The following is a 14,051-nucleotide window of genomic DNA, read 5'->3' on the forward strand; positions in this document are numbered from 1 at the left end:
GTGGGCAGGGCCTGTGAATAAAATGGATTATCACACATTGATCAGGTTACTTTATAGGGCAAAGGGGATTGGAAAGGCACTTTGTGATTACCTGATGTTGAGTAAGGCTGTCATAGCAGACGGCAGCGACCCAGCAGTGCTGATGCTTTGGTTTTAGCCCAGAGAGACAGATCCTGGACTTATGACCTTCAGAACTGTAAAGTAATAAAAATGTTATTTTAAGTATGTGGTAATTTTTTTACAGCCATGATAGGAAACTGATAGAAACCTCGAACTCTGCCCGTTCAACATGATCTTGGTGACTATCAATCACTGTGCTTATCCTACTTCCTTTCCAAAGAGAAGGTATGACCCAGATGTATCCTGGAGTGTGAATTTTAAATGAACTGAGATCAGGATCAGAATGGAAGGCAACTGGAGCTAAATCATCCCGGTTCAACACTCGAAATAAGGCTCTTAAGTGAATTTCAACTGCTGAGATCCCTAGAGACTAGACCTTCCCAAGGTTGGTTGTTCTGATTATACTTTGAGCCAGTTAGTGTCACAGCATCTTGATGGATTCCTTTTCTTTTCTTTTTTTTTTTTTTCAGTTTAAGCTGTCCAAATGAAATTTCTTTTTCTTGCAGCCAAACCAACCAACCACTACCAACAAAACCCTCTACAAGCTATTATTTTGTTGACACTTACTATCTTCATCAAATATTCTCTCCAGCTTTAATTCCCCTCCCAAATATTGTGCTTTGTCTTTAAATACATTTTGAAGATACACTTCAACCCTTTATGATACCTCTTACAGTAATTTTTGGAGTAGCTATTTTATACCCACTTCATTAAAGGTTTCAGATACAAAGGGTTAATTCACCCAATGACACATGGCTATTTCCTGGCAGTGCCTGAATTAAAACACAGGTCTCTCTCTCTCTTTCTTGTGCATGCTTTTTTTTTTTTTTTTTTTTTAAGGGCTACAAGTGCAGCACATGGAAGTTACCAGGCTAGGGGTTGAATTGGCGCTTCAATTGCTAGCCTACACCACAGCCACAGTCACAGCCACAGCAATGCTGCATCTGAGCTGTGTCTGTGACCTACACAATAGTTCACGAAAACACCAGATCCTTAACCCACTGAGTGGGGCAAGGGATAGAACCTGCAACCTCATGGATACTAGCTGGGTTCGTTTCTACTGAGCCACAATGGGAAATCCTTTAATTATTTTTAATTTTTTTTAGGGCCGAACTTATGGCACACGGAAGTTTCCAGGCTAGGGGCCCAATTGGAGCTGCAGCTGGCAGCCTACACCACAGCCACTTCAACACCCAGGGCTCTTATTTTCTTTCTTTCTTTTTTTTTCCTTGTCATTTTTTGTCTTTTCAGGGCAGCACCTGAAGCACAGGGAGATTCCCAGGCTAGGGGTCGAATCGGATCTACAGCTGCCAGCCTACACCACAGTCACAGCAACGCCGGATCCTTAACTCACTTAGCAAGGCCAGGGATTGAACCTACAACCTCATGGTTCCTAGTTGGATTTGTTTCTGCAGCTCCATGATGGGACCTCCTGGGGCTCTTATTTTCAAAGGTCCATTTGCTTGGCCACAAAAGTCTATTGCTTTAAAGTAAGTGGTGTCTGCCAAAGATGAAAGAGGTATTCCTCTCACAGGGTACAGAAGAACCTAAGGTTAAGGGCAAGGAATAGGCAATGCAGCGGTGGTAGATAGGGAAGCAAAGGGAGGAGGCTATTTTCAAAGAGGCAGGAAAGCCCCTGGCTAGAGGATGAATCAATCAACCAATGTCAGTTGTTCCTCCCAGAACTGTGTTCTGTGCCATGATGTTGGGACCACATATTAAACAAAAAGAACGGTGAGAAACAAGACAACATTTCTGTTCCCACAAGTCTCAGTAATCTACTCTTGAGGATAAGACCAATAGTAGCAAAGGAAAGGGCTGTTGGGAGGATTCCAGGAGAGAACATGAGGACATCTCTCAACAATCCTTGTTTAGCCAAGGTTTGGTCTTAGCCTCAAGGTTTGCTGAGGCTAAATAAATATTTGCTCTAATTCTAGGCCTGACAAACCCCTCTGTCAAGGAAGAGATTCTTCCCTTTAGATATACTGGTGCCTCCACCTAAGATATGCCCCCTCTTAACAGCCTTGATCCAAGGTTGCTTGGTGTCCTGTTTTCCTGTCTGAAGTCCATCTTACTGTTTTCTCAATTCCTTGGAGGGCTTTTTACTTTAGGCTCTCACATATCACCAGCAAAGTCTGTTGGATAATGTGGCAGGATGGAGTTTTCTCCTTCCATCCTCACCCCAATCCCTCCCTCCCAGAATTGTGTGATCAGAAGATCATCTAGGGTCTAAAGGAAGAAATATGGACATAATAATGCATCAGGGCTATACTTTTTAGCACCATTAGCCAGAGAAAGATGGATTGTCTTTGATGTTTCCTACTGAGATTGTATTATTCAACCTAAGTTCCTCCAGAAAGACTGGAAGGAACTAAAACTTTCTCCAGCACTATCTGGGGGAAATTTTTAGAGTCAGGGTCTAGGCAAAGAGATGGAGGATGAGGGAAGGGCAGAAATAAAAAGATGAAAAGAGACACAGCGGAGAACTGGGTGGAACAGAGAGAAGGTGGAGACACAACAAGAAGGACCGGCAAACTCCATTTATTCTCTGGATATTTAGGGGTATGCGTGACATTACAGGGAGTCTGCTCATGGGAAAAGATGGCCCTTGACCTCAAGGAATTCACATGACAGTGAAGATGCACACCAGAAACAAGTGAACAAATGGAAAAATTTAATGATATCGAGCATGGAAAGTCCTAAGACCAAGGTATGAGAGGATGATGCACAGAGAACACCTGAGAATGAGTGTTGGGGAAATGATATTGGATTGGGGACGTGGAAGGTCTCTGAAGAGATGAGAGTCAAGCTGAGATGTGAATGATGAGCAGGCAGCATGTGGATATGAAAAAGAAAGAGTGTTCCAGGCAAAACCAAAACCCAACTGTGAGTCAACATGGAGGTGCAGAGCAAGGCTGGTCCAGGTTGATAGAAAAGAAGTACCAACGTCTCAATGGTCAATGGCAGCAGACCTCAGGCAGAGCTGTTCCAGCTCCACCCTTTGGAGCACAGGTATAGGAAGGATGGTCCATGGTGAGAGTTTTCTGTAAGATAGTGGACCCCACCAGTCTCCCCTCCCAAATATCCAGGGGAAGCACAGAGATAATGATGCCTTTTTACAGATGAGGAACCCTAGGCACAGAGTAGATGCTGCTCCCAGAGAAACAGAGCAAATGAATAGCTGAGCCAAGAGATCAAACACATCCCAGCCACCTACTCTTTCCCTTAAGCCATACAAATGGCCTCTGCATCCACATCCTGGGTTGCCTGCTTTCAAAGCACAAGCTGCTCTTTCCACTCCATCTTAAACCTTCAGCGACATCTTAATATTAACACTTATTATGTGGCAAGTCTATCATTTCGCTCCTGTTTCCTGTCTCTTCTTCTTTCCTTAGGAAGTCAATCCTGCCTCCCTCTACTTTGTTTGCTTAGCAGCTGGCCACTCCAGCTGGCCTCTAGAGGCAGGGTCTTCTTTGGCTAGAAGGGAACAGAGCCACTTTATGTCTAAGAGAAAGAGAGGTAGGCTTTAAATCAGTGTCACTTACCAAGTACCCAGGAGCATAGAGGTGGCAGGGGCCTAGCTCTGACCCCACCCCCTTTGCTTATCCCCACATCCCTACTTACCCTGAGGCCATATAGCACAGGGATTCTTGAACTTCACAAAAGGTACTAGAATTCTGCGTGGAACCTGGTAAGAAGGCCAATTCTAGGGCGCTACCACTCTAGCCAACTCTGATTCAGTGGCCCTGGGATGGGACCCAGGAATCTGCAATTTAAAAGCCCTCTCCCTTGATTTGTTTTCTCTGTCAAATTCAGTCTGATTTGAGTGACAGAAATAGTCTGATTTCATTTTTTTTTCTTTGAAGGTTTTCTTTTAACTGGACTTGCAGCATGTAGAAGTTCCCAGGCTAGGGGTTGAATCAGAGCTGCATCTGCTGGCCTACGCCACAACCACAGCAATGCCAGATCTGAGCCTATCCGTGATCTACACCTCAGTCTGTGGCAATGTTGGATCTTTAACCCACTGAGAAAGGCCAGGATCAAACCTGCATTCTCATGGATACTAGTTTGGTTCTTAACCTGCTGATCCACAATGGGAACTCCCTGACTTCATCTTTTATTTATTTTTTTTCCATTTATTATTACTATTTTTTCAATGGTTATTTCCCCAATACAATTTTTTTTCTACTGTACAGCATGGTGAACCAGTTACACATACATGTTCTATTTTTGCACATTATCATGCTCCATCATAAGATGACTAGACATAGTTCCCAGTGTTACACAGCAGGATCTCATTGCTTATCCGTTCCAAAGGCAAGAGTTTATATCTATTAACCCCAAGCTCCCTAACCACCCCACTCCCTCCTCCTACCCCTTGGCAACCGCAAGTCTATTCTCCAAGTCCCTGATTTTCTTTTCTGTGGAAAGGTTCATTTGTGCCATATATTAGATTCTGGATAGAAATGATATCATATGGTATTTGTCTTTCTCTTGCTGACTTACTTCACTCAGGATGAGAGTCTCTAGTTAACGTCCATGTTGCTTCAAAAGGCATTATTTCATTCTTTTTATGGCTGAGTAGTATTCCATTGTGTATATATACCACATCTTCTGAATCCAATCCTCTGTTGATGGACATTTGGGTTGTTTCCATGTCTTGGCTATTGTGAACAGTGCTGCAATGAACATGTGGGTGCATGTGTCTCTTTTAAGTAGAGTTTTGTCCGGATACATGCCCAAGAGTGGGATTGCGGGGTCATATGGTAGTTCTATGTATAGATTTCTAAGGTATCTCCAAACTGATCTCCATAGTGGTTGTACCAGCTTACATTCCCACCAAGAGTGCAGAAGGGTTCACTTTTCTCCACACCCCTTGACTTCATCTTTTAATCAAGTACATGTGTCACTATGAGCTTCAGAAGTATTTAAATATAAGTTAAATTTCATATTGAGTAAAAATAAGATCTTAAAACTATTGAGCAATAAATTAAAGGATTCATATTGAAGAAAGCTAAAATGATATAGATGATTTATCCACCTTACAGTGAGTTGTAAAAACAGGTAAAACAGCAAGTTGCTATTTCTCATTCATTATAAAACACAATCCAAAGGCTCAATATCAGTGAGTATTAGGGACCATCCCTTTCCAAATGTCACAGAATCAAGAAGGCCTAGACAGTATCTGAAAAGCAATGAGGTTTCTCTAATAGCCTGCCTGCTATGGGGGCCCCAAGAGTTACCTTTTCTAAATGCATCCTTGAATATCCATTGAATCTGACAGGTATCCCTTGAATCAGACAGCTCCACTGCTTCCTGGCTGGGCCTGGGTTCTGGGAACTTGGGAAAGGGGGGGCAGAAGGCTGGGACATGGGGGCCAAGTGCCCAGCCTCTCTGGGTGGCCAAGCTGTTAATCCCTCCCTCCCACCTGGCAGCTTCTTAATGGAGGCCTCTGCAAAGGTGTGTGGTGGTCAAGAATACCAAGGGAAACTTAAGAATTCTTTTCCTTACCCATCATGGAATCACTCAGGAATCTGCAATGATAGTAAGTTCACCTGAGGAGTTCCCGCCATGGTGCAGTGGGTTAAGGGACTGCCAGCAGTGGCTCAGTTCACTGTGGAGGTATGGGTTTAATCCTGCCAGGCACAGTGGGTTAAGGATCTGGTTGTTGCTGCAGCTGTGGCATAGGTTTCAGCTGCAGCTTGGATTCAGTTCCTGGTCTGGGAACGTCCATGTGACACAGGTGCAACCATAAAAAATAAGTTTACCCAAGGAATTCTGACCTAGGTGATCCTTGGACAGACTTCCAGTAATGCTGCCTTAGGCAATATATTCTGGATTCATTTGTTCTTTCACTCACTCATTCAACCACAGTATTTATTCACTCTTACTCTATACCAAGTGCTATTTCAGATACAGAAGAAGGAGGAGTGGTCAAAGTAGGCAGAAGTCCTGCCTGCCTAGAGCTTATGTTTCTCTGTCATTAGGTTGCCAATAAACATATTAACAAAGAAACACACATGACTGTGTCAGGTGGACATGGGGAGAGGGTTGTAGGTGAAAGGGAAGAGGGGCACCTTTATAAAGGGTGATCAGGCCTCCTGGAGAAGATGTCATCAGGGGAAAGGCCTTGGGGGAGCGAGGCTGCTCTCCAGGGAAGTGGTTCCTGAGCAGACTAGCACAGGTCACAGTTGGGGTGAGCCTGGTGTCTCTGGGGGCCAGTGGAAGGCTAGTGTGCCTGGAACAGGACTGGGGAGGCAAGAGAAGGAGGTCTGAGATACATGGCTAGGCAGGGCCAGTCAGGAGGCCATTTGGGCTGTGCAAAAATTTAGATCTTACTGGATTTTGAAGGATGAACCCCTTTGGTTGCTGGGATGGCCAGCCAGTGCATGATGCTGATACCCTTCCCAGAGCCTCTGGGGCTCCTTTTCCTTGCTCTGTGTGTCTGCTCCACAGCTTCTGTGTGCATTCAGAGGACCACCCAAGCACACTGGAGCTGCTACACTCAGGGAAAACTGGAAGAGGCAGAAGAGTTTAAGGCCTGCCTGGGAGCCATGGCCCCAAGCCAGTGCCAACTAGTGCAGTTACAAAAGTCTGCCTCCTCCCTTCCCCAGCCTGATGCCCACCCCCACTCTCTCACTGGTGTTTTATCACTTGTACCAAATCTTTGGTAGGATCTATACCAGTACTTCTCAACCAGGAGCAATTCTGCTCCCTAGAGAACATTTGACAATGACTGCAGACATTTTTGATTGTCACAGCAGCAGTAAGGGATGCCATTGGTAGAATTTGTGCCAGACATCCTATAATGCATAGATCAGCTCCACAACAGAGAACTGTCAGTGCAAATGATGTCAATCATGCTGAGAGTGCTTATCCATGGAAAAAAATAGAAAAAGTTCAGATAACAGAGGGGTCTTCTTGTGGCGGAACCTCACTGTAATCAAGAGAGAGGACTCTGCATTAAGAGTATGGCTGGGATCCTGCTTCTGCCACTTTCTGGTGACTGCAGACAAGTGGCTTGACTCCTCTAACCTGGATACCACCATTGTAGGATTTATTGTGATCTCAGCCAATTTCATCTCACGCATTTCTTAGGTGCCTTTAGGTAGATGTAGGGAACTGAAGTGTGTTGAAGTAGAGAGAGGTTGGCTAATTTCTCTACAAGCTAATCACCAGGTTAAAAAGGAAGGACATTTCAAAATTCTCTCACACATAGACATTTATTAGCAAGAAAATCCCAAACAACCCACAGGGCTTGCCTGTAAGCTCCAAGTTCTCCATTCATTCATGTTCCCACCCCCATTTGCAGGGGGCTTCCCTCAGGGCAGACACACCATGACTGCTGAGGCAGGAATTTTGTTCATGTTATGATTGGCATCAGCGCCATAACCTTCTTCCTTGCTCATGCTGGATACCAGACAGATTGCATATTAGCCCACCAGAGTTATTTCTAAGGATTAGATCTTTCTTATAAGGTCTTGGCTATTTATAAGGCTGTAGGTCTTTCTGGTTCTTTATAGACAACTCATACAAAGTTTGAGAGCATTTCTAAAATATTTTACTCAGCCCAAATATCTTAAAGATTGAAGTATCTTTATTTCCCCATTAAAATGTATTTCTAACAGTTGCCACGCTGTTTAACAATACAGTAATTTCACCAGTAAGGAAATATTCTGACATTCTCTGAGCTCATAGACAACACACCTGATCTCAATGGGGATGCAGATGCAGGAACCTATGTTAGTCCAGGGAGAGACCACCTGGTCAGAGTGCTTGCGAACCATTCCACATTGGAATGCTGGCCGCACCCAAGCTACTTGTTAATTGCAATTACACACACGCACACACATTGTCTGGTTCATAGGTTTCAAATAAATCACAGACAACATAAGAGAGCTCAGAGAGATGACATGTGCAAAGCATTTAGGACTCTTCCAGAATATTAGTAAATGTGCAAATATGTTTTCTGTTAGTGTCATTTTAAAAAGCCTTCTCTAGCTCCTTCAGGAAAGGGAGGAGAATTTTAAGATCTAAGGGAAGGAGTTCCCGTCGTGGCGCAGTGGTTAACAAATCCGACTAGGAACCATGAGGTTGCGGGTTCGGTCCCTGCCCTTGCTCAGTGGGTTAACGGTCCGGCGTTGCCGTGAGCTGTGGTGTAGGTTGCAGACGCGGCTCGGATCCTGCGTTGCTGTGGCTCTGGGTAGGCCGGTGGCTACAGCTCGGATTAGACCCCTAGCCTGGGAACCTCCATATGCCTCGGAAGTGGCCCAAAGAAATAGCAAAAAGACCAAAAAAAAAAAAAAAAATCTAAGGGAAGACAGGAAAGGAAGGTTATGGCATTTGTTGAGCAACTTCTGGGGACCAGGAAATTCATGTGCTTTGTGGCATTTAACTGGCACAACTACCTGGCCAGGTGGCTTGATTATCACCACTTCCCATAAGAGGAAACTTCACCTTAGATGGCACAGACACTACACCCAGGCTATACAACCAGTAGGTGTCAGAGACAAGACCGAAACTCTCTTGGATGTGAAAGTCTGCTGCCCCAGAACAGCACTTTGAACTCTCAGTGATATTGAGATGTTGAAATTCAGAAGAATCAGGAAAATAAAGCCAAAGGAAGAGGAGGCAGATGAGAATTACACAGAATCACTGCTGGAGGCTGCCAGGTTGCTCACCACAGGGGACAAGGGACCTGGTCTGACAAAGAGAGGGCCTTACTAGGTGTGAGCCACCCATACGTGAACACATAGAGGTTATTTCTTCTCTGAGGCTGTTGCTCTAGCAAGGGAGTTGGCCACCATCTCTAGCATTAGGCAGAGACTCAAAGGCAGGGGGAGGAGTGAGAAAACTTTACAGTGAGAGAAAACGAAGGCTGTAGGTTTGCCAGATACAGGTTTTTGGTATGAAGAAGCTGGAGGCAGGACAACTAGAAGCAGGGGATCTGATGTGATTGCTTTGGGGAATGTATTTGGCTTTCTCTGGTTGGTCCTGAGTTGGAAGTGGGGCAAAAAAAAATCAGGGAAGTTGGCGGTCATTGACCAAGTCCTGACCATTCTGGACTGAATGATACAGAAGTTGTGGGTCAGAATTGTATTGTCACATACAGCCTGGCCATTGTGCATTCTGCATCCCACTTGTCATGGCCTATAGACGTCACTGACCTCTAGCAACGAGATGTTAGGGATGGCTGCCAAAAACATCCACACAACCATGAAAGATCCAGTTGGCTTAGGTCTGTTTGCAACAGGCAAACATACTCACAGGCATCTCCAGCTCATTACCTTGGAGATAATGTTGATTCAACTCATATTTTCCTGGAGGAGCTGGAGGACACATGTCTTATCTCTTTGAGTTGATGTGGTGGTTAGGGATTCCTAAGCCACAGGTAAACACATTGCCTGACACATGGTAAGCACTCAGGGAAACCTTGCTACTTGTTAAAGAAGAGATCACCTTTAGGAAGTGTTGAAATATTATCTGTTGTATGACAGAATAAGATGGAAACACCAAGTTCTGAATGGACCTCACCTGCCCAGGTGGTTACAGAAAGAGGTGTGCTATGTTCTGAGAACTCCACAAGGCTATTCATGGAGCTCTAGACTTGGTGTACCCTTTCTGCCTTTCTCTCTTCTGTAAACTTTCCCCAGAATCAGCATCAAGCTCTTGTGCTCCAGTCCTTCTCATCCTTACTCTCCTCTGTGTCAGGTCTCAAGACTTACTTTTCCTCTCATCCAAGAGAATCCCTCCTTCTTTTTCACTCCATCCCTCACCCTGTATCTTCTCTTTTCTCTCTTCTGTCCATTAATCTATAATTCTCTCTTTTCTTTAAAAGGGAACTGGATGACTGAATAAAACCAGAGCCTTGGTTCTAATGAAACTCTAAGAGTAATGAGAACACTGTTTTCTTGAAGACTGTAAAAAATTAATAAATAGGAACTTCGATTGAATAGAGACAGGAAGCCATACTGGGGAGTTCTCTTGTCCTGTGATGACAGCATAACTCAACAGCAAGTAAAAAGAGTCCTCTTCTTCCCTGGCAAAGACTCAGACAATGAAAAGCCATGAACTCTCTCTCTCTCTTTTTTGAACTTGAAGCATAAAGAAGTTCCCAGGCTAGGGGTCGAATTGGAGCTGTAGCTGATGGTCTATGCCACAGCCACAGCAACATGGGATCTGAGCCATGACCGTGACCTACACCACAGCTCAGTGCAATGCCGGATCCTTAACCTACTGAGTGAGGTCAGGGATAGAACCTACATCCTCTTGGATAATAGTTGGTTCGTTACCCCTGAGCCATGATAGGAATTCCAGCCATGGACTCCTTTTAACTCTACCTCTCACACCTTCCTTTTCCTCCCTATAAAAGTGTTCTTCTTCCCTTGCCGTGTGGACTCATCATGGTTGCAGTCTCTACTGATTCTAAATAAACCCATCTTTGCCAGAGTAATATTCAGCCATCTATTTGTTTCTGGTCAACATTTTGGTGGCGTATATGTGGAGTATAGAGACTGCTGAAGATTCTTGGACTGGTGAGCAAACAGGTGCATACTCAAAATTTAGCTCATTATTGTTCACTGCTTTTCTCTTCAACACTGGAATTGAAGATACATCTTTCTCATGAATCTGAGCTCATGTCCTTTTTCTGCTTGAAGCTCTCTAGGCTTTATTTGGGATCTATTTTAAGGTTTCACTTTTCTTTTTTTTTTTTCTTTTTTTGTCTTTTTGCCATTTCTTTGGGCCGCTCCTGCAGCATATGGAGGTTCCCAGGCTAGGGGTCGAATCGGAGCTGTAGCTGCCAGCCTGTGCCAGAGCCACAGCAATCCAGGATCCAAGCTGCGTCTGCGACCTACACCACAGCTCACGGCAATGCTGGATCGTTAACCCACTGAGCAAGGGCAGGGATCGAACCTGCAACCTCATGGTTCCTAGTCAGATTCGTTAACCACTGTGCCACGATGGGAACTCCAGGTTTCATTTTTCTGATTAAGGCCTTGCTCTGTAGACAAGTATTTGTTTGGCACTTCAGTCTGATTAAAAAAAAATTAATACAAGTGTTGTTCATTAATAATATTGTATTCATTTCAGGTATACAGCATAATGATTCAGTATTTTTACAGATTTTACTCCATTAAAAGTTATTATAAGATAATGGCTGTAACTCCCTGTGCTGTATAATATACCTTCATTGGTTATCTATATTAAACATAGTAGTTTTTATCTCTTAACTCCATACTTCTGCTAATTCCTTTAGGGACAGAGGCTGCTTCAGTGAAACTGCACTAGTTCAGCCCTTGCCTCCTTCCTTTGGAATAGATGCTGCTCTCTGGAAACTGGTGAGAAAAGCCTTTGGCTTGACTTCTTTTAGACCAAACTGCCTCCTTAGAACTGGCTGGTATTGGAGTTCCCACTGCAGTGCAGTGGAAATGAATCCAACCAGTGTCCATGAGGATGCAGGGTTGATCCCTGGCCTCATTCAGTGGGTTGGGGATCTGGTGATTTCATGAGCTGTGGTGTAGGCTGCAGATGCAGCTTGGATCTGATGTTGCTGTGGCTGTGATGTAGGCTGGCAGCTATAGCTCTGATTGGACCCCTAGCCTGGGAACTTCCATATGCCATGGGTGTGGACCTAAAAAACAAAACAAAACAAACAAAAAACTGGCTGGTATTAGCTTGCAAACTGTACTATAAGCTGTTTGTACATGGTTCTTCTAGTTTACAGAAAAGCCTCTGAAAAATGGGATAATTAAATATTTAATTAAATATTTGAGGGAACCCTCTCATCCCAATCAGGGGCTCTGACTGATTTTATGTTTAAAATTCTTTGTTCTTCCTCATGCACATGTCTAACTAAATGGACTGACTTGACCACAGGCAACTGAGAATATCAATGGCCATTATGGGGAACTTTTGAAATCCCCAACTTAATTTCCTTAAAACTGAACTGAACTACAATAGCTCAAAAATTTCAGAACTGAGTGACATGTTTATTTCAATTGGTATTTTGAGGCTTTCAGACATTATCAGGAGTCTAAAATTGCCTCTTTGCAACATAAGATTTTAAGATTAGCTGAGGCAAACAAAGGATTAAAGAAAAGAAAAATGACTCCAATGCCTCAGACTCTTCTTCCTTGCCTTTGTTATCTCAGAGTCTGCCTCTAGTGCCCTATCCCTATTTCCCTTCAACCCTGCTGGGCCTCCTCTATACTCTTAGTTCCTTCACACTCATTCCCTGGTTAACTTTTCTCTTTTCTCTGAAATTCTCCCCACTCCCTTTTTCTCTGAATTTGTCAGAACTGTTCCTTTAAAATTCAGCCTTCTGATAATCCAGAGTCTAAATCCTTAATTTCTTACATTCCCTGGACTAAAGCTGTACTGAGAGCCACAGTCAAAGACTATCCCCAAATAACTGAAAATCCTCACAGATTCACTCAAGAATTTAATATAGTCATTCAAACTTATCAATCTGGTTTCTCTTACTTATATCAGCTAGTTCACATGCTTGTTGGTGAAGGCCAAATCCAGCACTGAATTAAAAACTGCTAATTGGGAAAATTTCAAAAGTTCTCTAGAATAACAATTGAGAGAACACTGCACTAACATGACTGTCCTCGAGTGACTGCTAGGTGGCTTCATCAGGTAATTCCTAGGGCTTTTCCAAAGCCTGTTGACTCGAACAAAATTCAGCCTTACACTCAAAAAACTAGCGAATCCATTCATGACTATTTTAAGTAACTTCAGATTGATTTTCAAGAGGATTTTGGTCTTCTTTCAGGTGCTGATTTCACCCAGGTAGCTTTTAACTCTATGTCAATGGGCTTAACTGGGAACATTTCCCTTCTCCTAAAAAGGCCAAGATGGAATGGAAAACTATGTCCACTCTATATTTAGAGAATCTGGCAAACCAGTTCTCTTCCACTCTAGGTGAATCACTAAAAAGGAAAGCTGCCAAAATTCTTAATCTTCAATTCCAGCAAATGAAGCCTCTAAATGAAACCAAAACTCTATGAGTTTCCGATATTATTGCAAAGAGCCAGGACATTGAAGAAGAGACTGTTATATATTTAAATGCTTTAGGCACTTTCAGTCCTCTAACCAGCTTTTCAAGCACCCTCCAGTTCTCAATGACAGGCTCTGAGGAACTATAGGGGGTCTTCCAAATCCCCCTCTTAATAAGTTTGAGGAAACATTTCTCCAGATTGGGGATGAATCACTTCCAACCCTAACTGACACTGGAGTGACATCTCAACCCCACTGCTACAAAACAGCTCCTATCTCAGAAAGCTAACTGTTCAAATAGTGCAAATCTCTGATGAACCTCAGGAGGTTTTTGACTCTGAACATACTCCCTTTTGTTTAGACTCTTTGAGAAATATACACTCTTTTCTCCTAAGTTCCTCTGTTCCTACCCATTTATCGGGCCAAGACTTCTTAAAGAAGTATCATAGCAGAATTTTTTTCAAAAAGGGGAAATAAATCTAGAATTTGACACTAGTTGTCAAGTAACCAAGCAGGTGAAATAAATGATCCTTTGACATATTTAATGTCTGTCATATTTAATGTTCTGTCTCTGATGGTATTAGAGCTGATTCTGGAAACACTGATTATTTGTCCCAATTGAATCAGTTACCACCCTCTTTAGGGGCAAAATCTCCAACTGATATTGGCAAAATTTACAGTGCACCTCCCATTAAGATCCAAACAGACTACTCAAAACCTCTTCCCCATATTAGTCAATTCCCTATAAGTAAAAAAGCCCTTTAAGGCATAAAGGCCATAATAGATGTTTTTCAGGCTCAAGACCTCATTATCCCTGTACTAGCTCCAATAACACCCTCATTTACTAGAGAAAAAAAAAAAATAAAGACAGAAGGTGGAGGTTTGTCCAGATCTTCAAGCCATAAACAATATTATAATCCATCAACACT

The 14,051-nt window shown here is 43.3% G+C and overlaps 1 long non-coding RNA gene across 1 annotated transcript in view; it reads right to left on the bottom strand.

The window, feature by feature from the left end:
* LOC110257154 overlaps positions 1-14,051 on the bottom strand; it is a 74,656-nt gene that overhangs the window by 14,521 nt on the left and 46,084 nt on the right. The window contains exon 3 of the long non-coding RNA XR_002339401.1: positions 92-194. This is a non-coding gene — a long non-coding RNA (uncharacterized LOC110257154). The remainder of the gene's footprint in view (positions 1-91; positions 195-14,051) is intronic.

The sequence above is a fragment of the Sus scrofa genome, chromosome 15 (assembly GCF_000003025.6).
Source record: "Sus scrofa isolate TJ Tabasco breed Duroc chromosome 15, Sscrofa11.1, whole genome shotgun sequence".
NCBI lineage: Eukaryota > Metazoa > Chordata > Mammalia > Artiodactyla > Suidae > Sus > Sus scrofa.